Raw genomic sequence first — 25241 nt, 5'->3', positions numbered from 1 at the left:
ACTGAGAGTCTCCATTTTTAACATGCACTCAGGTGATATGATGCTGCTGGCCCATGGACACATGTTGCAAGGTTCACTCCTCCAGGCTAACCCTTCCCAGTACCAGCATCCTCTCTGCCACTTCCACAGATGGCCTCAAGCCTTGGCATGACCATCTCTGAAGACAGGAACGTTGCTACCCACAGGTGAGGTTCCTCTACCAATGGATCCTGTAACTCAATCCTCCTTCCCCTACTAGGTTGAGCTCCATCTCCACGCAGCCTTCACAGATTGCAAACAAAGGGCAAGGCCTGGATCTTCTCTCCTCCTGGCAGCCAGTCACAGTTTCTTCAGCGGGGCTGGGGCTGTCTCCTTTGTACATTCAAAACTTGGTAAGATGCCCTGTGGATAAAATGAAAGTTCCTGTGGCCAGGATTCTCACCTGGTCCTGGTTCACTCACTCACTACACATGTGTGGGCAATATGTTGTTATTGACTCTATATAAAGAGCTCCGCCCAGTGCTCTGGGCAACACGGTGGTGTGGCTGCAAGGCTGCAGGAGAGAAGAGCAGAGAATTGAGTGGTGGCAGTGCTGAGGACAGAGGCCCGGAGGACAGCTCTGTGGGCCGAAAGGCCCAGAGGCAGAGACCGGCTTGCTGCATGCAGACTCACTCTGAGTGGATGGAATTTTAGTGATTGACCTGCCACCGTGGAAATAATAAAGTTGGGTATGACCCTTTCACCCCAAGAATCTTCTACTGTCATTTCTTTGGTCTCACTGAATCCGTAGTGAATTTTCCTGGGGCTGAAACCCATTGGCAAGACATCCCCTTACAGTGTGGTGAGAACTGCATGCAATACTACAGGGAGGTCTGGCCACAGCAGGTAAAGAGAGGCAATCACCTCCCTTAATCTGTGTATCATGTTCCTATTGATGTGGCCCAAGAATACATTGACTCAGCTGACTCACCTGGTCCATTATCTATCTTGTGGTCACTTTAGGACAGCAGAGTTTTACCTTCATACAAGTCCCTATCATATGACAGTCCTAAAAAGTGACAATTCTGTTACACAATAGTCCTAAGGAATGTGGTTTGTACTCGCTCTTGACCATGTATTGCCTCAGAGCTCTCTGCAGCTGTCTTGGTGGCCCGCCTCTTGGAGTATTCTCTTTAATAAGGTTTGGAGCTCTCTCTGCACTTTGTCCTGCCTGTTCCCCTCTTCCCTGTTGTGGTTTAGGAACCACAGACTCACTGCTTGTTTCTTCATCTCCATACAGAGCCAGCTGTAGCAGGAGAGAGGCTAAATTAGGGAACCTGATGCAAATGCTGACCCATCTTTTCCCAAGAAATCACTTTGACACCCAGACCTTGAAGACCGATCACGTGCCATGCAGTGGGCAAGGTACTGTCGCTGTGTGTCATCTGCCTGACTGCAGAGCCCTGCAAAGGAGCAGCAGGAGGAGGTGGAGGGAACTGGAAAACTTCATTCATTCCTTCGCTTGTTTGTTCATCCATCCATCCAACAGGTATGCATCGTGCACCTACCCTGGCCAGGCATAGCTGTAGGTACTGCGGAAACAGGAGAGAATAAGGTAGAAGGGGCTCCCGTTTTCATGGACTAATAACATTCAACTGGGGTAACAGACAAGATAACCAAATAAAGATAGAGAGGAAGAAGTCAGGGAGGGAGATGGGGGGAAGGAAGCCACTTTAGTCAGAGACAGTCTAGCACAATGGTAAAGGACCCAGACTGCAAAGCTGGGTTCAAACCTTAACTCTGGCTGTGTGGCCCTGGACAAATTAACAGCTCCGTGCATCAGTTTTCTCCCTCCCTGGGTTGTTATAAAGGGCAATGCTTGGCACATAGTAAGTGCGTTTTATTACATGGGGTGGTCTAAAAAGCTTCTTTGAAGAAGTGATATTTAAGGCTGAATAAGAGCCAGACATGCACAGATCAGGAGAAAGAGGAACAGTGAATGCAAAGGCCTTTTTTCCTGCAAAGAGGAAAAATCTTGGCTTGTTTTGGGGAACTGAAAGAAGGCCCATGTGGCTGGTGAATAGAGGGGAGGAGATCCGATTCAAGAGAGGCCAATCAAATGGTCTGGTTTGGAGGTCCCTGTCAGTGGTTTCAATTACAGTCTAAGGCCAATGTGGCATCTCCAGAGGGTTCTAAATAGGGATATAGTACAGTTTTCTTTCTCAGACTTGTGTGGTGGGGGGCTAAGAGGAGGGGGCAGCTGAGGACTAGAGTCCCAATTCTAGGCCAAGCTCTGAGCCAAGCCCATATACCCAGTCTAGGACTCTTGACAATAAGGGTGGTGGGAGATGTACTTCCCCTACTGCTCCTAAATCTTCTTAATCCACAAGTGCCAGGAAAGGAGAAGCAAAGAGGCCTGGAGGGGAGCTTTTGAGGGATGTATTTGGCATCTTAATTGTATGCTAAACAGGCCCGTGGGCAGGGCCAGCTGCAGAGCATTAGCTGCCACCAAACTCTGGTGACTCAGGCCACAGAGCCATAAAATATTTATTTTTCACTGTGTTTGGAATTTATTGTCCGCAAGGAACAACCACTGGGAAGTGGGAAGCGGAAGCGGGAAGTGGGAAGTTGGCAACAGTAGTCTGCAAACAGTGCGGGGCGTGTGGCCTGCCCCGGTCAGGGGCCCAGGGCAGGCTGGCAGCTGCTCCTAGGGGTGGCTGCTAGTTTCTCACTCACTTGGCCAGCCCAGGCACCTCCGGGAGATCATGGCTTCCTCCAGTACAGACTAATTTTTCTGCTCTATAGCCTGGACCAGTTTGCAGCCCGTCTCACATTCCTTTTGGGTCCATTTGAGGAAAAAATGTAGCTTTGAGTCCTGGACCCAGGAGTATTGAGTGAGTGTCTCTGGGAGTATATATGTGCAGCTGCACTGACACAAGATCTGACAATCCCCAGGGGCGCGTGGAGATGCGCAGGTAGCAGGGTTATTTAGATGGTGGTGGAGTTGCACTGCACTCCCACTGCTTGCCAACACTGTGACCTTTGTCAAGGCACTATCTTTCCGCCCTTCCTTTGAAAAATGGAACTGCAGTTCCTACCTCACAGAGCTGTCCTGAGGCTTATATGAGGTCATTCATGCATAGCTCTCGGCCCAGTGCCTGGCTGGTTCTGAAGTCTCCTAAACGGTGGATATTATTATCAGTGCTACATTCCACAGGGCATGAGCCCTGTTCAGGGACAGGTCCCCATATGACCAGTGGGGAAGCTGGCCACGGACTCTTGGGTACCTGACACCAGAGAAAGGCTCAGACTGGGGAGGAGGCTCAGGGAAGGGACAGGACACGTGACTTTGCCCTCTCAGAAGTATGACTGCTGGGGGAATGCGGGGGTGGGGGTGGGAGCTTAAATGTTTGATGACTCAGATCCAGCTTTTTTATTTTGGAGAGTCTGCTGAGGCTGGGAGCGGGGCTGGATTACCATGAAGTGCTCCTAATTTGCACAGAGAGATAAGGAGCTCGTCATAACCAAGAGAGAGGAGGGGGACTGTTATTTCCAAGCAGCTGCTGCAAGCTGATTCTAGGTGAGAATTCTAGCCCAGAATCTCTGGTCTGGGAGTGGCAGTGCCCAGGCTCACTCTGCCTCAGTGGCCTTGCATTCGGTGGTCTCGATCCTGGTCCCCATGACAGGTGGTGCAAGGGAGGGATAGACACTCCTAGACAGAGGTGCTTGGGGGAGAGACATGGATGCAGAGAATGTGAACTCATATTTCTAAAAACAGGACAAAGGATTGAGCTTTGTAAATGTCCTGCTCGAGGGATGCATGGCTATGAAATGGAGGCTGGGCTGCCATTTATCTACCCTGTTCCCCAGTTGTCCCCTTGCCCAGATGCCTGTGAACAAAAGATTTTGAAGTGCTTAGGTGCAATCCACAAAATAAAATAGGCTATTTGCTCGGTATTGTCATGCTTCTACACACATTTTAAATGTATTTAAATATTTTGGACTTTGCAATAGTCTTTTTAGTGTTGCTACTCATTTTTCATATTTGATTATGTCCTTTTTCATTAGTGTGCCTCTTTTATTTTTCATGATTTTTATCTTTGACAGCAAAATTGCCTTATGGCCAGTTAGTTACACTGCAGAAATGTTTTCAGCAAAGATGCTTACAGGGAAACTACCTAGAACTGGAAGGTGGGCGGAGTGGGTACCAGGGAATGCTTGGGAATGAGGGTTGGGGGTGCTGAGGAAAGTGATGGGTAGGCTTTACAAAGGACCTGGCCTTTGGCTCTCTTACCACCTGCTACCATCTCCCACCTCACCTCTTTCTTTGCTACTGTCTCTTGTATTCTATCACTTTCTCCAGGTGAGGAGGAGGGTCAGTGTCCACCTAGGGTGGCACCAGGAGTCATGGGATCAACGTGCCTCACCTGGCAAACCTAATAAAGCCGAATCCCTGAACAAGAGAATCATAGGCAGGTGGAAAGGGGACTGATGGGGGAGCCCACGACCTGTGACAGGAAGGCCAATTAGCTCCTGGAGTGTCAGGCCCCAGAGAGGAGGCAGGAATGCCTGGTGAATAAGAAAGCAGGCTTTGAGGCCAAATAAACTTTGCTTCTATCCTGAGCTTCTCCACTTGCTCCCTGTGTGGCCCAGGAAAGCTTGATTTCCCTGAGCCTTGATTTCCTCATCTATAAAATAGAAATAATAATTGTTTTAGTTACCTATTGCTGCCTAACAAATATCCCCCAGACTTTAGCAGCTGAAAACATTTATTATCTTGCAGTTTCTGTGGGCCAGAGATCCAGGCATGGCTTAACTGGGTCTCTCACAGCTGCAGTTAAGGTGGTACTGGGTTGTAGTTGCATCTGAAGGCTTTGCTAGGGAAGGATTCACTTCCTAACTCATGCACGGGTTGTTGACATAATTCAGTTTCACAAGGGCTGTCAGACTGAGAGTCTCAATTCCCCACTGACAGCTGGCTGGAGGCTGCCCTCAGTTCCTTACCACATGGGCCTTTCCGTCTTGCTCCATCACAGAGAAAGAGAGAGAGGGAGAGAGAGCAAGGCAGCAAGTGACATGGAAGGATAGTCATTTATAATCTAGTCTCAGTAGTCATTCGCCCTTTGCCCTACTTTATTCATAGAAGCAAGTCACTGGGTCCCACCAACACCCAAGGCCAGAGGATTGTTGTACAAGGACATGAAGGCTGGGAGAGGGGAATCACTGGGAGCCATCTCAGAATACAGTAATATCTATTTTGTGGGAAAGATATAAAGATTAAATTAGATTCTGCATCTAAGTCATTAGTGTGGTGACTGGCACATAGTATATGCTCAGTGAATCAACTACTGTTATTGTTATTCTCAAAGCCAAGCTGGGCTGAGGCCAAGACAGGACAGAATCCAACAATTATCTCCTATTCTCAATGGCTCAACTCCAAGGGAGATCTGCTCGCCCAACCCCACACCCATTAGCCTGTGTCCTGTGTGTTACCCTGGGCTCACTTCGTATACCCCCTCTTCCCCATCAGCCATGAGTTGTGCTTCCCTGAGGGCCCCCTTCTTATTTGCTTGGAAGGAGGCACCTACCTCTAGTTGGGCTGCCAGTCACAAAGACCCTACTAGCCTTGTCTCTGTCTCATAGACCTTTGGTAAGGTTGAACTATCATGTTTGAGGCTTCCAGGTTTCTTAGATAGAGCAGTGGAAGGTTTATATCTTTTGTCTAGAAGGAAAAATTACAAAGTTTACATCACTGAGAATAAACAGAACTGTGACTTATGTTTCATAATTGACAAAACTCCTTTCAGGACTTTTGACAGTTTTAGCGTATTACTGACAGTTACAAGATTTTCTCTCCCTCCAGAAAATTGGGAGATGGGATCATGTGACACCTTGCCACTCTGAATGCTCTGCTGGTGTTAAAGATGAGGAAACCACCACTCAGGGTAGCTAGGTGATTGGCCTGGGATTCCAAATGAAAGAACCAGGATTTGAAGCCAGTTATCTGATCCCAGCCCATGCATGGTCTTTATATTATATTCATTCATTCATTTATTCAAGAAATGTTTAGTCTCTGCTCTGTGCCAGCCTTTGTGCCAGATACTAGGAACAGTGATGAGCCAGTTTTTTGCAGCCCTAAAGAGCTTTTAATGTTTCCCTTCCCACCCTACTCCCACTGGATTATGACTTTTCCAAATAGAGCTCCCACTTTCTCAACATCTCTCCTTCCCTGCATCTACTACATGGCTTTGAATTTCAAGTGGGACTGTATTTAAGGGGAGGTTCTTTCAGCCATTGGTTTGGGTGGAAATGTAGCAGAAAATGGCCTTAAGGTCCTAAGAGAGAAGGATCTGACCGGATGCCAAAGTTGGATGGAAGTGGGCAGAGACACCAATGGAAAATGAGGTTTATAGATTAAGGCAGCTAATAGCCTTTTACAGCAGGTTGTTCTCTACCCCTTGCCAGTCCCAGACCTCTCCCCTCACCCCTCTCTGGCTCTTGAGGAGTTAAACCCAAGACACTGCCTTTCTGCCCAGTGAGCCAGGTGATGGGATTGCAGTTAATGATAATTTGAACAAGTTTGGTCAACTAGAAATACATAAGGAGATTGAAACATGAAAATGCCCTCAAAATTTATACAATTGATATATTGCGGCTCAGCCAGCTGTTAACTCCATTGCATGAAAAATGGCAGAAATAATTTGTAACCAACCTCATATTTGTTTAGTGAACCTTTGCAAAGGAGGACATGGAGGAGTGAGCCATGTCACCAGGAATGCCTCCCCACTCCTACACTGCCCCCCAGATCAATCCCTCAGCCAGACATGAATTGCTACTCAGTGGACATTTGTGTGCTGGGCACTCTGCTAGGCAATGGGCATGGGGCGAACAAGAGAGAGTCCTGCCCTCTGGAGCTTACTTACTAGTGTGAGAGAGACCCTAACGGAGGAACACATATGTGATTAAAGTCAGGTAGTGAGAAGGGCAATTGAGAAAAGAAGGCAGGGTAAGGGGATAGAAAGAAATGGGATTATGTAAGCAGGGAGAGTTTACAAACAGGTCACTGAGGCCTTAAATAATTCTTTAGATGTAAATGCAGGCCCCACCTGGCTCTCTGCTCTACAGCTTCCTGCTCCATTTACTAGCTGTGTATCTTTGAGAAAGTGACTTAACCTCTGTGAGCTTCAGATGCCTCATCTGTAAAGTGGAAGTACTACTGGTCAGGATTATTTGAGATAAAATTATTAAATTTGAGATGAAATTATTAAAGCTCATAATTCACTGCAAAGTGTCCTATATATGTGAATTGTTAGGATTGCAATTATAGTGCAAGGTCATCCATTCATTCATTTATTCTTTCCTTCACCAAATATTTATCATGTACCTTTTATGTCCATTAAAGGGTACCCCATTCCTGATTTGGTATTCTGGTGCCAGTACAGAAAGACTTTGGCCTATTGAGACTGGGCTGGAATATTTAAACAAGATTTCACCAAAAGCTTGAAGAAGACAACAGGGAAATAAATATGGTGTGACTTGTAGATTGTATGTTAATGAGCATGTTCTATGTCTGTGTCTGTCTATATATGTGTGCATATTCATGTGTTTGTGTAGATGTTAGGGGATCATGCTTTATCACAGGGCAAGGTGATTTTGCCCTATTGGAGTCTGTAATATTTCCAAACCTCTTACACCCCATCACCCCATGACAGGGGACAGCACAGAGGGCAGATGATGAGGTTTCTCAGAACCTCTGTTTTAGAGGAACCAGCACCACACAGCACTGAGCTCCTGCTCAACCTCCACATCACACGGCACCCTGTATCCCCCACCTTGACTCCAGGGACCCCACAGATTCTGTCTTCTCCCTTCTGGGGATGGGGAGAGCCTGGCCTGGCAGGGTGTTGGTGTGCATGCTCTCCACTAGAGTGCCTGCTTTTCCTGGCTTCAGTCCTGGGTGCAGACAGCCTACCACATAGCAGCAGGCCCCCTCAGCCTGGGCCAGGGAAAAGCTTTGTGATCAAATCCTGCCTGTGACCAGATGGGTTTTTTAAGCTCTCTGAGCCTCGGTTTTCACATCTGTAGCATGTCTGTAACATAACACACCTGGCAGGGTCATTGGCAGGAGTAAAGGGCTGATGGCTTTGATGCCTCTGCACAGGGCCTGGCCTCCAGTAGGTGTTCAGGGAATGCTCATTTCCTTCTCTGCCAAATGCTGCCACTATTCCTGGTCAGATGGCTTCTGGTTCTGACTGACTCTCCCAGGAAAGCAACCTGGGCCAAACCTTTGTCCAGGAGGGTGGGGGCCTGCCTCTTCTACCCAGGTCCTGCCAGCTCCTCCTTCCTGGGGGCAGGACCATCTCCCCTCCTGCACATCTGGCAACTGGCTGGAGCTCTGAATATACTCAGCTAAGGCTGCCTTGGCCATAAGGCTGTGACCCTTCCATTCAGCTCTGAGTGTTGCTTCTGTCCAGAGGTACCTGTTGCACTGCCTTAACCCCTTTGGGACTCCCAGTGGGTGAGAATCCTGGTGACATGGTTGGTTCCTGCCTGTTCTCCCTGTTTTACAAAGTCAGTAAACAAATGTGAGATTGGTTGCAAATTATTTTCACCTCCGTGTGGCTCCCTCTGGTTGACCTGCCTGCCCAGTGCTGTGCATTCATTGCTAACATCTTCTAGAGAGGAGCCAGGCCTTGGCCCAAACCCCTCCCACCAGCTCACTCCTTCCCCATTCTCTGCTGGCCCACTCACCACAGGATCCCCACGTATTAGAATAAACACTTCCATCATCCATACGTGTTCTGTTCTGTGGCGTTGCACATATTCAGTGCCGTCCCTCACACCTGTGACATCCTTTACAGCAGTGGTTCTCAGCTTTGGCTGCACATTAGAATCACTTGGGGAGCTTTTAAGAAATACTAATGCCTGGGCCTACCTCAGACCATTTGAATCAGGATTTCTGGGGAGGAGGTCTGGGCATTGGTATATTTTAAAGGTTCCCCCAGTAATTCTAAGAAGCAGCCAGGGCTAAGAATGCCTGCTTTGGAGAATAAATGGTCCCTATCCTTGTCTTTCCCTATCTTCATCTCCTTTGTGTCACTGGTCAATGTCACTTGGGAAATGTGACTTCCTACACTGAACTGGACTGTCTAGGGCAAGACCAGAACCTCCTTTGCTCATGATCATTATACCTTTATTAATATGACTTCAGAGCAAATGAGCTCTTTCTTTCTACATCCCACTCCATGAGTAATTTAAGGTCACCCAGCCTCTTCCCTTCAACAGCAACTTCTCTATTTTCCTATTCTGTTTCTATCAATATAAGAATTCCTGTTCAAGTAGGATGAAATGTTAATTCCACCAACACATGCAATCAACCAGGAAAACCTTCCAGGACTTGGTGCAACCTTCTCTAGGGTTCAGTGTGATCATTGGCTTTCCTGTCTCAACAGGCCCATCCTGAGGTTAGCTTGATCCATCACCACTGATTTGGGATGTGCATAACAGGTATCTAATTCACATATATTTGATAACTGCTTTTCTTAAGCTTAAATAACAGATTCCATTAAAAGAACATTAGCATGGTATTTTCATAATTAATCTTCTCCAGAGGACTAATAGTTCAGAAGGCATGCAGGGAAGCAAGGGCATTACACATCACTAAACTCATTTATCCTAATTGATTTATCCAAGAATATCTGGGGCAGCCAGCTTTGTGACCAGTGACCCATGGCAAGGCACCGTGGGTGCCTGGAGTTGGAGAGAGGAGCAGTATGTTGGGAGTCAGGGCAGGCAGGGACTGGCATCGTCCTGATCACAAGGCAGCAAACAACATAATGGGCAGCCTCAGAGGCGGGCCACCCCGGGGAAGCTTTTAGAGACTCTCAGCAGCCCTTGTAGTGCACCCAGATTACACACAGAGCTATTTCACATCATTAAACCCTCCTATTTTGTCCCTGAGTGCGGCACGCTCTCTCTGCATCAGGCTGAGCTTCAAAGTGACTGCTTTGCCAAAGCAGGTGTAGCCACTGCAGCAGGCTGACCCTGGGGCACAGGGATGCTTTTGCTGGCTGGCTGTTTGTTTCCTTGCTGGCCTTCTAGCCCTAGAGCTGGGGATGATGTGTTGGGGACCTGAATCTGCCTGCTTAGGTTCCAGCTGTCATTGGCACTGGGGGCTGGCAGTAGGCATCACTGGGCTCCCAGACCCATCAGAGGCCACTGCGGTAATGATCTGCCAGCCTTCCCCACCCCCATCCCCAAGCCTGTTCTTCCTCAGGCTTGCTGACAGCAGCTGGGCCCTGGGAATTATCTTCTAGTATAGGACAAGCCTGGGCTGTTTTTGATCCTGCACCTATTTTCCTTAAGAAGCAGGAAACAGGGCACTAACAAGGCAGAACAGAACTCAAGGAGACAGACCCCTGTGTCAGATGACACCTTCTCTGTCCTCCTGGGGCTCTTCTCTCCTTGGTGCTCAGGACAATTACTGACCCTTCCCCAGGCTCACCTGCTTTTTCTTTCATAACCTCCTGTCTGGAGCCCTTACTGATGTCCAACCAATAGTGTGTGTGGTTGATTCTCCCTCTGAACCCACCCCCAGGTAGCATCTGCATCCTGCCTCCCCTGCTTCCAGGCCCCAGCCCATCCTGATCTCCATTCTTCCATGCTCCGTCTTTCCCAGCTTCTCCCTCCACACAGGCCGCCTGAACTGCAGCCTCCACTGCCAGCCCCTGTGTTATTGCCTTGGTTTATGAGCTGCCCTTTGCACTGATTTCCTGGTTGTGTCTCCCAGGTCCTTGCTGGAAATAGAGTCCTGCCCTGTATACCAGTCCATCTGTTGGGAGCACTAATGCTCCCAATCCCCATCAAGCTTTTTCCAGCTTTGGGCTCTCCTAGGCGCTGAATCCTGTTCTCTGTATCCCTGGCCAAACCTGACAGACCACAAGAAGCCATGATATTCTCTGCTTTAAATGCCATTATTTTTCCTGCCCAGTAAATCAGACAAATCCTAGCATATAGGACCAAAGTCACCCCAATGGAACCTGAAAATTCTGGATCCTGTTTTTGCCCCTCACCCACCTCTCCCTGCTATAGTCCTAACTTACAGGAAAGCTACAGAATGAGGGACACCTGTGGACTCTGTGATTTAGGTCTGTGTGACCTTAGGCAAGTCCCTTCCTTTCTTTGAGCTTCAGTTTCTTTTTCTGTGAGATGAGACGTTTAGAAATAATTATTCTCACGGGTTCTTTTACCTTTGAAGTAAAATGGTAAACAAAAGACCCTGAAGACGAGGGGGATTGATATGGTGGTCAAATCAAGCTGGGTATGCTCTCTCCTCTGCCGAGGGCCTCCGTATCATGCAGGACTTGGCAGCAGATTTACAGAAGACTCTCAGCACAAGGGCCCTGGGCTCTCACCTTCAGAAAATGGTGCAATTTAATGGTAATGCAATTACAGATGTGCTGAGATTGAAACAGCCCATCTTATCTCAAACTCATCTTCCCCACCAAGTATCAGGGCAGGTGCTGAGCCCTAATAGCTACTGAAATGAATTCACCAGGCAGCTGGGGGCTCCAAGTGAGGAGATCTGTGTACAGAGAAAGAGACGACGGGAGTGGGGAGAGAGATGAAGAGAGGGAGGAAGGGAGCAGGGGGAGTATGGGAGAAAGGGAGGGAAATGACATGCAGTGAAACAGGGAGAGACGTCAAAGGACGGAGGGAGGGGGTGACAAGGAAAGTGGAGGAGTGAGGGAGGCAAAGAGAGAGAAAGAGACAAAGCAGGGAGAGGAGGAGGGAGCTGGTAAGAATGGTGGGGGTGGGAAGTAGAGAGGAAGGAGAAAATGGTGAGAGAAAAAGGGAAAGTGTAATGGAGAGAGACAGAGAGATGGAGGGACCGAGAGAGACCTTGAGAGAGACAGACGGAAGAGGGAGGGCGGAATGAGGAAAAAAGAGATGGAGTAGGCTGAGACTCAAGACTGAGAGAGAGAGAGAGAGAAGAGGCAAGAAGAGAGGGAGGAGGGAGGGAAAAAGATCGACAGAATGTCAGAGAGGAAGGAGAGGTTGAGAAGGAGGAGGCAGGAGAAGGACAGGGATGCAGACAGGCAGGGGAGGGCAAGAGGGAAGGAGCAATGTTGGGGGTGGAGATGACGAGACAAAATGAATTGAGGGAAAGGAAGGGTGAGTAAAGGGAATAGAGACGGGACTGTATTTCTCAACTATCGAGCTCCTCAGGCTCACCAGAGGCCCTGTTCCATTCTAAGGAAGAGTCCAAACAGAAAAGAAAAGAAAAAGAAAGAAAAATCATGAAATGGTTAGGCATGGGTTCCTCAGGATAAAGGCAGCTGCCAGAGCGAGCAGGCACGAGAGAAGCCACTTGAGGATTGGATCCAGAATTAGAGAGAGGATTGGGAGCTCTGTAAAGAAGGAAAATGTAGTGATGCAAGACCCCAGAATAGGCACAGCTCTCCAGATAATCAGCCGGTCCCTCTAGCCTGAATTCATTCTCACTCCCCGGCAATTCCGGGACACCTTGGGTTCAGCACCGCGGACAGCTCCAAGTCTCCCTTAGCGTTTCGAGCTGCACAGACTTGGGCGGCTGCAGACTGACTGGTCCTTCCTTGCCAGCCCCCTCCTGCACTGGCCCCTGTCTTCCCCTGAAAATGGCTCTTTTGGGCGGTTGGAATGCAGAGCTGCGAGCTGCTGAATAGATCAGTTATTTTTCAGAACATGGTTTTGATCCTGATGTTACTTCACTGGATCACTGAGTGGAAAGGGCTCGCAGAGAAAATGACATTTTTTATAACCCTGGCAAAATGCTCCGGCGCTGATGAGATGAGCTACCCAGCGAGCGCGCGCACGCACATATGATACATAACTAACCAGAAGCATAATCTTCTAAATTGAAAGCCATAATGTTTGCTGTTGGAGCTAAATATTAACAGGGCGTTGTCTCCCAATGACCCTCGGGAGGCAGCCGGCTTAGTGGGAGGCTGTCGTCATATTCAAGCAACTTGATTAAATTCCTTTCTGCCATCAGAATTAAGAAATGAATAGTTTTATGAGAGTCATGCCACAAAGGACAGGGAAATGAAATGCTCGGAAAGAGGGTGGGGCTGGATGCCTGCTGTTACCTGGCTTATATTTCTGGAGGGAGAAGCATCACTCTTCCTGGGGTGGGCTCAGAACTGCAGGCTGACTGCTGGGTGGTAGCCACTCTCTCCTCCCCTGGGGCTTCCTGCTGAGCCAGCTTTGTGGCTTCCTTCTTCCCTGTTTATCTGAGAGTCAAATGCATCCATGGGATCATCTGCAGGAAGTCTTTCAGTTATGTATATAGGCAGCAGTAAAATGTAGTGGCCTAAAACATGGCCTTGGGGGCTGAACTACTTGGGTTTAAATCCCAGACCTGCTACTCACTAGCTGTGTGATCTTAGACAAGTCACTTAACCTCTCTGTGTTGAACTTTCCCTCACCATAAAATGGATTTATAGTAGTATCTATCCTGAAGAGCTGTGAGAATTTAATGAGCACTAGGATGCTTAGAACAAGGCTTAGTACATAGTAAGCACTATATAAGCATTTGCTATTATTATTTGATTTAGGTTGGAATGTATAAAATTGCTGTTTTATAGGTGAATGAAAAAAAATCCAGTATTGGAACTTAATATGAAGTTTATATAGCAACATTATTTTCTTCTGTGGCCACTCTTTGCTGCCCAATGACCCCAAAACAGCCTTAGCAGCTTGGCAAACATTCTGTTTCTTAAAGATATACTAACAATGTGCTATCTTTGTCAGAAAAATTACCTTTTTAGTAGAAAAATTCCAGTTAACTCCAGACTCATAAAGTTTAATCTGCATTTCTTCTGAAAGCAGGAAGGCAAAAGGAATTATTATTTATGCCACCTCACTAAGTGTCATGCACTAATGCTGGCTCTATTGAATGTTATATTTGCTTAATTTTGTTTGATGAATCTTGTCTGACCTCATCCATCCTTCCCTTTGGATTTCTCCCCCTGCCCCACTCCTAAAGGATTCCTTGTGTCTGTGTCTCCAACATGGGCCTCTTCTTTTTTCTTTTTGTGAAGTGATGAAAATATAAGATTATGTGAACAGCCTCACTTCCTGTCCAGAAGCCCACTCTGACCTTTAGTAACCAGGTCTTCAGAAAAGCCATGTTTAAATGGGTGGCCAAAAACTTCTGGGACATCTCCTGTAAATAAATCTTCTCATTGGTAAATAGTCTAGGAAAAAGTGGGAGGGAGTGGGAATTCACAGAAATTGAGAGAGTGTGCTGGTGGGAGGGGGACTTGGAAAACAACTACATGAAATGCCATTTGTATTGGAAAAGAAATAGCTATGGGGTAAGGTGAGTTATGCATGAAATCCCATTTTTTTCTTATGTTGAGTCCAATTTGAACTCCAGAGAGAAGCAGGCAGAGAGCATTCTGTTCTGACTATGAATAGATCAGGTGAACCTGACCTGGGAACTGTCTCTAGTGGTTCTTAGAAGGTGAGGGAGACGGAGAAGTGCCCTGGACAATCTTGGTGTGCGGGTGGAGCCAGTGGGAGGCACAGGCTTCCAATTTAGAAGGACACTGAACCCCACGTGTGGCTCCCCAGCAGGAGTTCAGCCTAGGAGGGCCTGACCCTAGGAAGTACTCTAGGGGCAGCTGGGGACTTGGATGTGGGAAGAGGAAGAGGTAGGTAGTATCATTCACGCTCTCACATCTTTAATGCTTATCATAACTCCGTAAGATAGGTATTTTTATCTTTCTCAAAGACACTATTAATAAAACAGCAATGGTAGCAGTGGGGGTAGTCATTCTGGCGGCAGTAGTAGGTGAAGCTATTGTAACCACTTACTATGCACCCAAGATATTTCTGTAAGCACTTGTAGACTTAAGCGGACATGACCAGGTATCCTCCCACTGTTTAAGTTTGTGTCCTCCTCCCCGACCCGCCCACTTCCACACTGTAGAATTGATACTGGGAAGTGCTCCCCAGCCAGGAGCTGTTTCTATTCCAAATCCCTCTTACATCTAATGTAAGCCCCTTCTTGGCTTCAAGTCCACACTTCAGCCTCATGGAGGCCATGTTAGCCAGCACAGAGCTCTCACTGAGGGCCCTGAGTAGTTCTCATCAATGGAATATGAAGGGAGGTAATGCATGTTCCTTCTGGGCCAAGGTAGATAAAAATGAGATGTGCCTTTCCTGTCTGCCTTATCTTTCCTGTCTGTTGGCTGGATGCAGCAGGCCCATGCCTGCCGAGGATGGCAAAACCACTAGATAAAAGGCTGGGCCTCTAAATCACCATGTGAAAGAAAGCCACCAAAAAAACAATCTTATCCAACTATTATATGAATGAGAAATACACTTCTATTGTGATAAACTACTGAAATATCAGAGCTTATTTGCTCCAGCAGCTACCATTACTCTAGCTAATATATGTACATTATCTCATTTAATCTTCGCAACAACCTTTGGGGGCAGGTATTAAAAACCTACCTTAAAGGTGAAAAAATCCAAACTTAGAGGTTAAGTGATTTGTCCAAATTCTACACAGTTAGTAAGTAGTTCAGCTAGGATTTGAACCTAGAACCCCCTGACTCCAGCTTATAGTATGGAGTTGCCTCACAGTGACCCTAAAGGGAGGGGCTAGCACAGAAAGGATGACTGGACTTTGATGTAACTGTATTTAGGAAGCCTGCCCTTTTCCCAGAATTAGAACCAGTTTTGAATGTGGATTTCAGAATAACTCTAGGTCTGATGAGTCAGAAAGAGACATCTACAGAGAACACACACTGGGCTTAGGTCCAGGAAAAGAGTGACGTTTTGTGGGCCCTCAACCTGCGAGCTGTGCATTGGCTAAAGGGGCCTCCATGAGGCTAAAGTGTGGACTTAAAGCCAAGAGCATGAGCTTGACCTTTCCTTTCCAAGGTTATTCATCTGAGACATGGAAAATAAGAACAAGAACAATCATAATTACAGTGGGAAAGGTAGTAGCAGAAGTAGTGAGAACCGGGACTCATAGAGCATTTACTATGTGCTGGGGACTCTTCCAAGTGCTTTACATACAAATCTAATCCTGATAACAGCCCTATGAGGTAGGTGCTAAAATTATACCCATTTTACAGAGGAGGAAACTGAAACACAGAATAATAACTTGTCAGTCATACAGTTATTAAGAAAAAGGGCCAGGATTCCAACCCAGGTACTCTTACTCCATAATCCATGCTCCGCACCTCCCAGGAAGGATGGAACTGATTATGGGAGCAGAACTAGGGCCAGTGCCATCTGGAGATTGGGATCTAGGTCTGGCCTCAAGCAGACCCACTTCCGAAAACCAGTGAGAATATTTAGGGCCCTAGGTGCCTGGATTTAGATAAGGCTGACCTTGGTGGCTATCTAGATTTACCTATGAGCCTTCTAAGATCTCTCTTTTTTTTCTTGACTAATTGTCTCTGAAATTCTGGCTGACTTCATGTGGAGTCTCTACAGAGACAAAAGTAGATGGGGTCAGTAATTGGGACTTACTAGGGAAGAGAATTTGTGGAATGTGAGATGGTAAATCAAGAAATACACCTTCTGTATGTTCAGAGAACAGAACTTCAGAACTGAGCAAGACCAGGTCTTTGGGGTGAAGAAATTGCCCTGGCTGGATCAAAGCTCAGGAGTGGCAGAACACGGAGAGAGGGTGGGCCTGCTTGTGTATGGAAACACTCCTTGCCAGTATCCTACACTGGGAATCAGGATGCTCTGTTCCTACCTGCTTCAGTTTTTGTATAACAAACCATCATGGCAATTAGTGGCAGCTGGGCACTTCTTTGATCTGGGTTCAGTCTGGCTTATCTTGGCTGAGTCACTTACATGTTGACCGCACCTGGATGGATTCAAATGGCCTTGCACACATGTCCGGTGGTTGGGCAGCTGTTGGTTGGGGGGATGAGGGTGACTGAACCATGTGTTTTATCCTCTAGTAGGCTAGCTTGGGCTTGTTCACACGGTAGTTGAAGGAATCCAAGGACAACATGAGGCAACTTTGCAGCAAGGAGCAAGCACTTTTCACATTTCTGCTGTGACGTGTTTCCTAACTATATTGTCCCTCTGGTGAAAGCAAGTCATGTGGCCAGTGCTAGGGTCAACATGCAAGGGGAAGTACCCAGGGACATGGACCCAGGGAGGCATCGACAAACTGGGCTGTGAATTTTCTTTGCTTTAGTATCTGCATCTATGGTAGAGGTTGTGTAAATAGGCACAGAGACTCTGTCTAAAGAGCCTTGGGTCAAGGAGATCTGAGTTGGAACCCTGGCTTTACTCATCAAAGTCCTAGGACAAGTAGCTTCAGTTTCTCTGCCTGTAGGTTGGGTGACGGTGTTACTGTGAGGATCAAGTGAGGTGATCCTCCCTGGATGGTCCTTTGTGAGATACAAAATCCTATACAAATGTCAGTTGTTACTTTTCTTTCCCCACTAGGAATGTAGGTGGGCCTTATTAGTTCCACACCTGGGAATTATCCACTTTGTAGCCAAACCTCAGCCCCTAGAATGACTTGGCCGGGCTCCCCCCCACCTCTGGAGCAGGGTGCTCAGGGAATGCAAAATTGCTTTAATATTGGCTAGAGACGAGTGTAATTAGGAAGGTAAATCTGCTGAAAAAAAAATCGTATTATGCAAATGTATTAGCAATGACTTTTGGGTTCTTTGTTATCTGAGCATTTCTCGTTTCTGTTCCTTGGCACAGATGTGGAGAGTTGGCTCCACAGTCACCGGGGTGGCTCTGGAGCTCGTGAGCACAGAAGCAGGGAGAGGGCCCTGCCCTTATGAGCACTGGGAAGAGGGCTCCTCCGTCAGTGCCCTAGGGAGAGTCTGGGGGTCCTCAGTCAGGTCCTGTGCCGATTCCCATGGAGAACCCTCACTGGTGATAAGGCTGTCCAGGAGGGAAGGGGGCTCTTTCTTCCAGGCTAGAGCTGCACTTACAGGAGAATGAGCAAGGGAAGGGCTTCCCGCTGGTTCCTGAATGGGGCTGCCCCTGTTGGGGGCTGGTGGGATCACAGTGGTTTGAAGCTATGACCTCAGCTCTGTTTGTGTGTACCCCCAGGAGGTGGCCAGAGCCTAGGGCAGCCGTGTGACTGCTGGGGCCTGGTGCATTCATTTACAGCAGGGGTGTTCCTACCCAGGATTGGCATATACAACGGATTCTGCCAGATTCAGGTGTTCTCTGAATACTGCTGGGATGTCACACACTCTGGCTTGTGGAGCTCATTTTATAAAGGTGATTATAGTTAAAAATAGGGGGGCCTACTTAGTCCTTATTAAGTGCCAGATGCTGGGTAAAGTGCTTCATGTAATTTCCTCAATTAAATTCCCTAACAATTATGTGAGGTGGGCACTATTATTATTATCATCTCTATTTAGATCAAGAAATTGAAGATGACATGATAGATGTTAACTAAAGTTATTGTGGTAAATGTTTAACAATATATGTAAGCCACACCATCAAGTTGTACACCTTTAACATATACAGTGCTGTATGTTAATGACATCTCAATAAAACTAGGGAAAAATTGCTGAAAAAAAAGAAGAGGAAGCTGAGGTGCAGAGAAAATCAGGCACAAAATGATTAAGTGATTTTCTTAAGGTCACCTCTGTCAGTAGCAGTCAGGGTTTGAACTTAGGCCTAGCCTGATTCTGAAGCCTGTGCTGCTAACCGTAAGTCCCATCCTGCCCTGGGGGGCATCACATGAATGAGTCATTGGTAACTCTTTCCTGCACCCACCTTCCTGTCTTGCCCATGTACACCCCTGACCATGCCCAGAGGACTCCAGTGAGACTCTGATGTGCCCAGGCTTCTCCAGAAGTTTCTGGAAGCTGGCTCTACCCTGTGTCTACTCCTGGGGCTCCTATACACTGACTGCAGCCTGCCTTCCCAGTCTGTTGGAATGATTTGGGTCTGGAGTGGGTCAGGGGACCTGGGAGAACTCCTGATATGGCCTTCTGGGTCCCTTCATACCTCACCCTCCAGCCCATCCCCACTATAGATTTCTGAGTATTCAGGACCTCTTTGTGTGTCTCCATTTTTCTCCTGTCCCTTTGGAGGCCTTAGGACCCCCAGTGTGACTCCCTCCCCAACCTCTGAAAGGCCTGCAAAGCCTCAGGGAAGTTCCAGAACAATCATTCCTGCCCCAGGTGTGCTTCTAGTGGCCAGAGCAGGTGGGCAGGGCACGGAGAAGTCAGCACTGCCTCTTGGGGCCACAGCAGTGTTCCTGGGTGGGGAGAGAACTGCCCCAGCCTGGGGACCCCAGGTCTCTACAGGGTCCCCTCGTCCTCTCTGGCCAGTGAGCAGGCATAGCCAGGCCCTTCTCAGACCTTCATTTCTGGCCGCTACTGGGTCATCCTCCTCCCTGGAGCATATCTGGGACTCCCGGACCTGACACGCCCAGGGAGGTCTCCTCCTGCCCACAGACCTGCTCTTTGTCAGTGCTCCACTTTCAGGGATGGCATCCTACACCCCCTTCCTGTCCCTCATGTCCACATGGAATGGAAGCCATGTTGTTTCTTCATGCCCACTCCAGCCACACCACCTTGGGTCAGCTCACCATCGCTCCTGTATTAGTGCAAAGCCCACCAATAAGGTGCAGCCCACCTGGCACCAGTCTCGTCCCAGTTTGTTGTCACACTGATGCCAGGTATCCTCTAACACAAACTTCTGCTGGGCTCTCAGGTGCCTACGAGTGACATCAGAGTCCTTGGACCACATCCAAGGCCTGCCATGAAATGGCCTCTACCTCCCCAGCCCCTGTCCCCTCATGCTCCTCACATCACGCCCCATACCAGCCTGCCCCTCTTTGTTAAGGGTTCCCTGTCTGTGACACATTCCCTGCTTCCCCCAGGCACAGTGTGAGTCTGTGTCCCACGCCACCCCACCATCTTTGCTGGCTCCCAGGGCCAGTGTGGAGCGTTCCCACCCTTCCCCGAACCTTCCCACAACCCCAGCGCTCTGTCTGCTTCCCTCTCACATCCCGGACTGCATTGCAGTTATTGGCTTACGTGCCTGTCTCTCAATCAGCCAGCAGCTCCTCAAGGGAAAGAACTCAGCCTTGTTTCTTGCTGAATCCCCAGCTCAGCAGAGGGTCCGGCGCATAGTAGGTGCTCAATTAGCATTGGGTCAATTGAATTTCCTTACAAGTGGTGGAACTGACTTAATTTGGGAGCACATTGCCTCCAGAGAATTGATTTTTGCCTCCCCCAAGGGCCTGTGATGGTGCAACTTGCCTCCTCATTGGCTGCTCCTTTTGCAGAAAGTAAAACTCCCATTTCTGGACAGAATTGAGCTGGCAGACTGTGCAGGAAGGGCAGGAAGCCCTGTAGTGGAGTGGACTTTGCTTTTCTCAGGGAAACATGTGCAGCTGCCAAGGGACCCCCTCGTGTAGTGGAGATGAAGAGTGGGGGCCACTGTATTACTTTTCACAATAGAGTCAGAGGCGAAAAGTAGCTTTCCTTCCTCCTGGCTGACAAACATGGGGAATAAATGACCTGGGCACTAAAAGTTGCATTAGGCAAATAAACATTTTGACAAGAATTATATGTGACATTCAAGAGAAAGGAAATAAACCTTAAGTTATGGAGACCTGTCAGCGCTCCAGGAGAATTAAGTAACTAAAAATCCTTAGTACAGTCTGTGCCAGGCTCTTAATCCGTGCCTGGTTCCCACCCCTGCTGCAGGGGCTTGGAGAAATGCCACGTGTCCCCTGTCATATGTCTCAAGAGAAGCTCTGAGGTTCCCAGGACCTCAGATCTGGAGAAACCTCAGAAAGCCACCAGGCCAGTGCTTTCCAAGACTGTTCAGTGGGACTCAGCGGACTGCAGAAGCGTCCAGCGTCCGTGGAGGGGCAGACCAGAGGCAGGACCTCTGGCCTCTTCCAACCAGACAGGCCCCTCTTGGGTCTGGATGTGAATTAGGGGCCCACGGAGCTCTCTTCTGGTAGAAGGTTCCCCTACTAAGTGATTTGAACCACTGCCCTGGAGCAAACACACATCTGATGGAGACATCTCCACTAGAACATTTCAGTAAGAATTGTTTAGCCTTTTTTTGAATGTCCCCAATGACAGGGAACTCATTCCAGGATTTTCAGTCAGACTGTTTTCTCAACCCTCCTCTGCATGAGATTCCCATCCTAGGATTCTGTGCCAGAGGCTTTTTTGAGTTCAAATCCAGGCTCAGCCACTTTACTCACTGTGTGCCTCTGGGCAGTTACTGAAGCCCTCTGGGTCTCAGCTGCCTATCTGCAACAAGGAGATAATGCTTACTAGTTTTCTTATGGCTGCTGTAACAAATCACCACAAATGGTGAGTCTTAAATCAATACCAGTCATCTCAGCGTTCTGGAGGTTAGAAGTTCAAAATGGGTCTTAAGGAATTAAGGGGTCTCAGGGCCATGTTCCTTCTGAGGTTCTGGGAAGAACCTTTGCCTTTCTGGAGGCCACGTCATGGCCCCTTCCTCCATCCTCACAGCCCATCGCTCAGTCCTTCCTCTGTCACCCCATCCCTTCTCTGACTCTGACCTTCCTGCCTCCCTCTATAAGGATCTACACTGGGTCCACCCTGATAATCAGAATAATCTCTCCATCTCAGGATCCTTAACTTAAACACAACTGCAAAGTCTTTTTTTTGCCATGTAAGGTGACAGAGTCACAGGTTCCCGGGGCTTAGGACTGAGCATCACTGGGGGCTGTTATTCTGCCCACCACGTAATGACAATGCCTACCTCAGACGGTTGTGGTGAAGATTAAATGAGGAAATGCAAGTCAAGGGCTCAGCACAGAGCCCAGCACACAGTTGGAGCTCAGCAGGTATAAATCAAATATCCATCCTGTGTGTGACTCTTCTGTTCCCACCTCATCCAGGCCTCCCTGCAGCTCAGGGACCGAATGTACCAGGCTCTGGGGTATTCGGCGCAGGGCCCACTCAGGAGTTTAGACTTAGCGCCACGGCAGTAGGAAGGCCCTGGGGTTGTTTAAGCAGAGGAAGACCATGACAAATTTGCTGTTTAGAAAGAACTTGCTGGCCAGTGTGTTTTGGAGGGGACAAAGCAAGAGCTAGGAGAATAGGATGGAGACCACAGCTTCGTCCAGGTGAGATGACCTAGCCTGTGCCAGGGCCGAGGGTGGCAGTGGCTGCTTGCAAGAGCTATTTAAGAGTGGAGTTAGGAGGACTTGAGAAATGACTGGATGTAGGGGGTGGGCAGGAAGAAGCCAGGATGACTCCCAGGTTTCTGACTTTGGCTACTTGGGGACATGTTGACATCATTCTTTGAAGATGAGGAACAGGGAGGAGGAGGAGGTTCAAGAGGGCGACAAGTTCAGCTTGGGACCTTCTGTGACAGAAAGGCCAATGTAAGGCCCAGGGCAAGATGACCCGGAGGGAGCTGGGTGGATGGTTCTGAGGCTTGGGAGCAAGAAACGCTCTGAGAGCAAGGTTTCAGCTTAGAGGCGGTAACTGTGTGCCTCCTGGGTGGATCAGATTCCTGCAGAGTGAGGAGAGGGATGGAGGATGGACATGGGGACAGTGCAGTGCTTGTGGGAATAAAGAGAAGCAGTCAACCACAGAGGAGCCGGAGCCAGATAGGGGCGGCCGGAGAGCGCAGCCCCCGCCCCCATGTCCTCTGTCCCGGGCACCTGCCAGAGGCCTGCGTCTCTTCCACAGCTGTCTGAGATGGCTCCCCAGAATAACAGTAGCAAGCCCTCCCACTTGCAGGGCACTTCCCAGTTTATCAGCAACATCATGTTATCTTGTTTAATCTGCATGACCAGCCTGCCCTAGAAGGGTTTTCCTTTTCACTTTAAAGATAAGGATATTGAGGCTCCGAGAGGCCACAGACTTGCATGAGGCCCACAACAAGCAGGGATCTGAGCAGGGGTTTGCCGTCCTGCCTGTGGTGGCATCTGAAGCTTCCCCACAGACCCCAGCACCCAGGCATTACAAGCCAGTGCAGCCTGCAGGCTTCTCAGCTAAGTTTCTGGTGAGGCTGAGACTTGTTTTGCTTGCAGACTATGAATGCAAGTCCCAGTTCTGGGCATCCCTGGGATTTGGGCTAAGAGGTGGGAGGCCGCATGGGGCCCAGGGTGTCTTTGGAGCCTACAGGGATGAGGAATACAACTTCAGATCTGAGACCTTTGCCCTTCTCAGAGGAAAGGAAGGTCTCGCATTCTTCAGTCTAAGACGTCTCATCAAAGACTCACCTGTCAGGAGCTGCTGGTGAAAACTGGCTTGGAAACCTCGAGGTGGGATCTCAAAGCAAGAGTCCCAGACAGGGTTGGCTTCCAGACTTCCAGAATCACATAACTGGCATGAATATGGCTCCTAATATGTGTTGGGTGCTGTTTGGAGTGTTTAAGATAAGTAATTCACTGAATCCTCACAATAGGGCTGTAAATTAGGCATTGTTGTTATGCCCATTTTACAGAGGAGAAAACAAGCCCAGAGAGGTCACCCAAGGTCACACTGAGCTGGGATTCCAGCCCAGTCAGAGTTCATGCTCTTATCCATCATACTGTACTGCCTATGACAAGAGGGGAGGGCACCCCTGTACATGAGGGCCCAGGTGTACTGGCTGCTGGGCCCCCTCTGTGTACCCCTGAGGGGATAGTGATGGAGAGGTAGGAGGCAGGACCAACCCAGCGTGACCTTTCCTTGCCTTCGTGGGATCCCTGGGCAGGCTCCCCGGGCAGGCTCCCCAACCTCCCTGATCTTTAGTTTGCCCTTTCAGACCAACTCCTTCCTCCCAAGGTGGTGGTGGTGGTGGGTCCCCCTAAATTCTCCTCCTCCTTCATCATCATCCTCCCAGCCGGCAGGTGTTAGTATTTTCAGGCCAGGACCTGTTTTATGTGCTTTGTATCATTATCCCTTTAGTCCCCCAACAGCCTTGTCAAGCAGGTATTATGATCCAAGCCCCCCACCTCCTATGAGGGTAAAGTAACTTGCCTGAGGCCCTTCAGCGAGTGAGTCACAGAGTCAGGCCTGGACGCAAGCTGGAGCTGCTCCACTGCGCTGGGCTCCCCACCTGGGTATCTGGCCTGGCGCACTGGGGCCCTCAGCACACATGGGTTTCCCTTCTCTTCTGCTGACTATTCCCTTGGCAGAGGATTTTGCCTTCTCAGAGTCCTCCCTGCCGAGAGCCACAGGCTTTCCGTTGCAAGTTAAAGACCCCACTAGGCTCAAAGATGGGGTAGCGGGGCCCTGCTCACCTCCTCCCTCTGCTATCCTGCAGCCCTACTGAGCATCTTCAGCCCAGGGACCTTTCCCACCAACACCTTTGGCAGGTCCCAGCGAATTCCGAGCCCTCTGCAGCAGGGGATCTAAATTTAGACCCTGTGCTCTGTTAACTCTGTGAATAATGCTAATTAGCATAACAATTCTTCCTGCAATTAAGTTGGGGAGGGGGTGAGGAGGTGGTGCTTGGTCCAAGAGGAAATTACACAGGGAGGCCTCTCTTATTGCTAGCTTTCAGAAGCCTCGCTAGAGGTGTCTACTTGGCGTGACTCCCTTCTTGGATGGCTGGATCCAGAAAATGCCTGTTTGGGGCGGAGGGAGGGAGGATCTGTCTCTAACCTTATTGTGCTGTATTACTGGTGCATGTATTAAAGTACAGCTCGGAGCCCTGCATGGCAATGAATTAGGTTTTTGTAAGCAAGCTGTCACCTGCTCTGAAAGGTGTGAAAAAATTATGAACTGCATTGTCCTGGAAACCACAAAACAGCATTTCCTCCCTGAAGTAAACACCTAAGTTTGGGATATGAAGTTGAAATGAAGTTACGTTTAGAATTTAGATGTATTTGTTCAGGGAGATTTTCCAGCTCTCTTGCTTGACCCTGCAATGCCCAGTTGTCTGCCTGTGCGTCAGGATAACTCTGGTCCAGAAGCTACCAGTTGGGCCCCAAGACTCCACCTGCTGCTTCTGTCTTTCCCTGGGGTATGTCCACAAGTCTGACATCTCCACTGGCTGGGATGAGGTGGGACAGATGAAAGAGGGCCTGACAACCCTTCTGGTCCTCACAGACAGCTCCATGCACAATGAGGCTCCTCTCCCTGGCTTTCCTGAATACTTTCATGGCACATACTTGTTAGACTCTGCCTCCATTCTAGTCTCTCTCTTCCAGACTTTCTAAACAGCATGGAACACAGAGAAACTCTCTCCTCCATTTTTCTGGTCACAATATCTCTGTTGATGCAGCCTAAGACTGCTCTTTTTGTAAGGAGCCTAAAATTCCCTTAGCCCATATGGAGCTTGTG

This window comes from Manis javanica, chromosome 4, assembly GCF_040802235.1.
Source record: "Manis javanica isolate MJ-LG chromosome 4, MJ_LKY, whole genome shotgun sequence".
Classification (NCBI taxonomy): domain Eukaryota; kingdom Metazoa; phylum Chordata; class Mammalia; order Pholidota; family Manidae; genus Manis; species Manis javanica.
Note: the sequence above shows the minus strand (reverse complement) of the source record.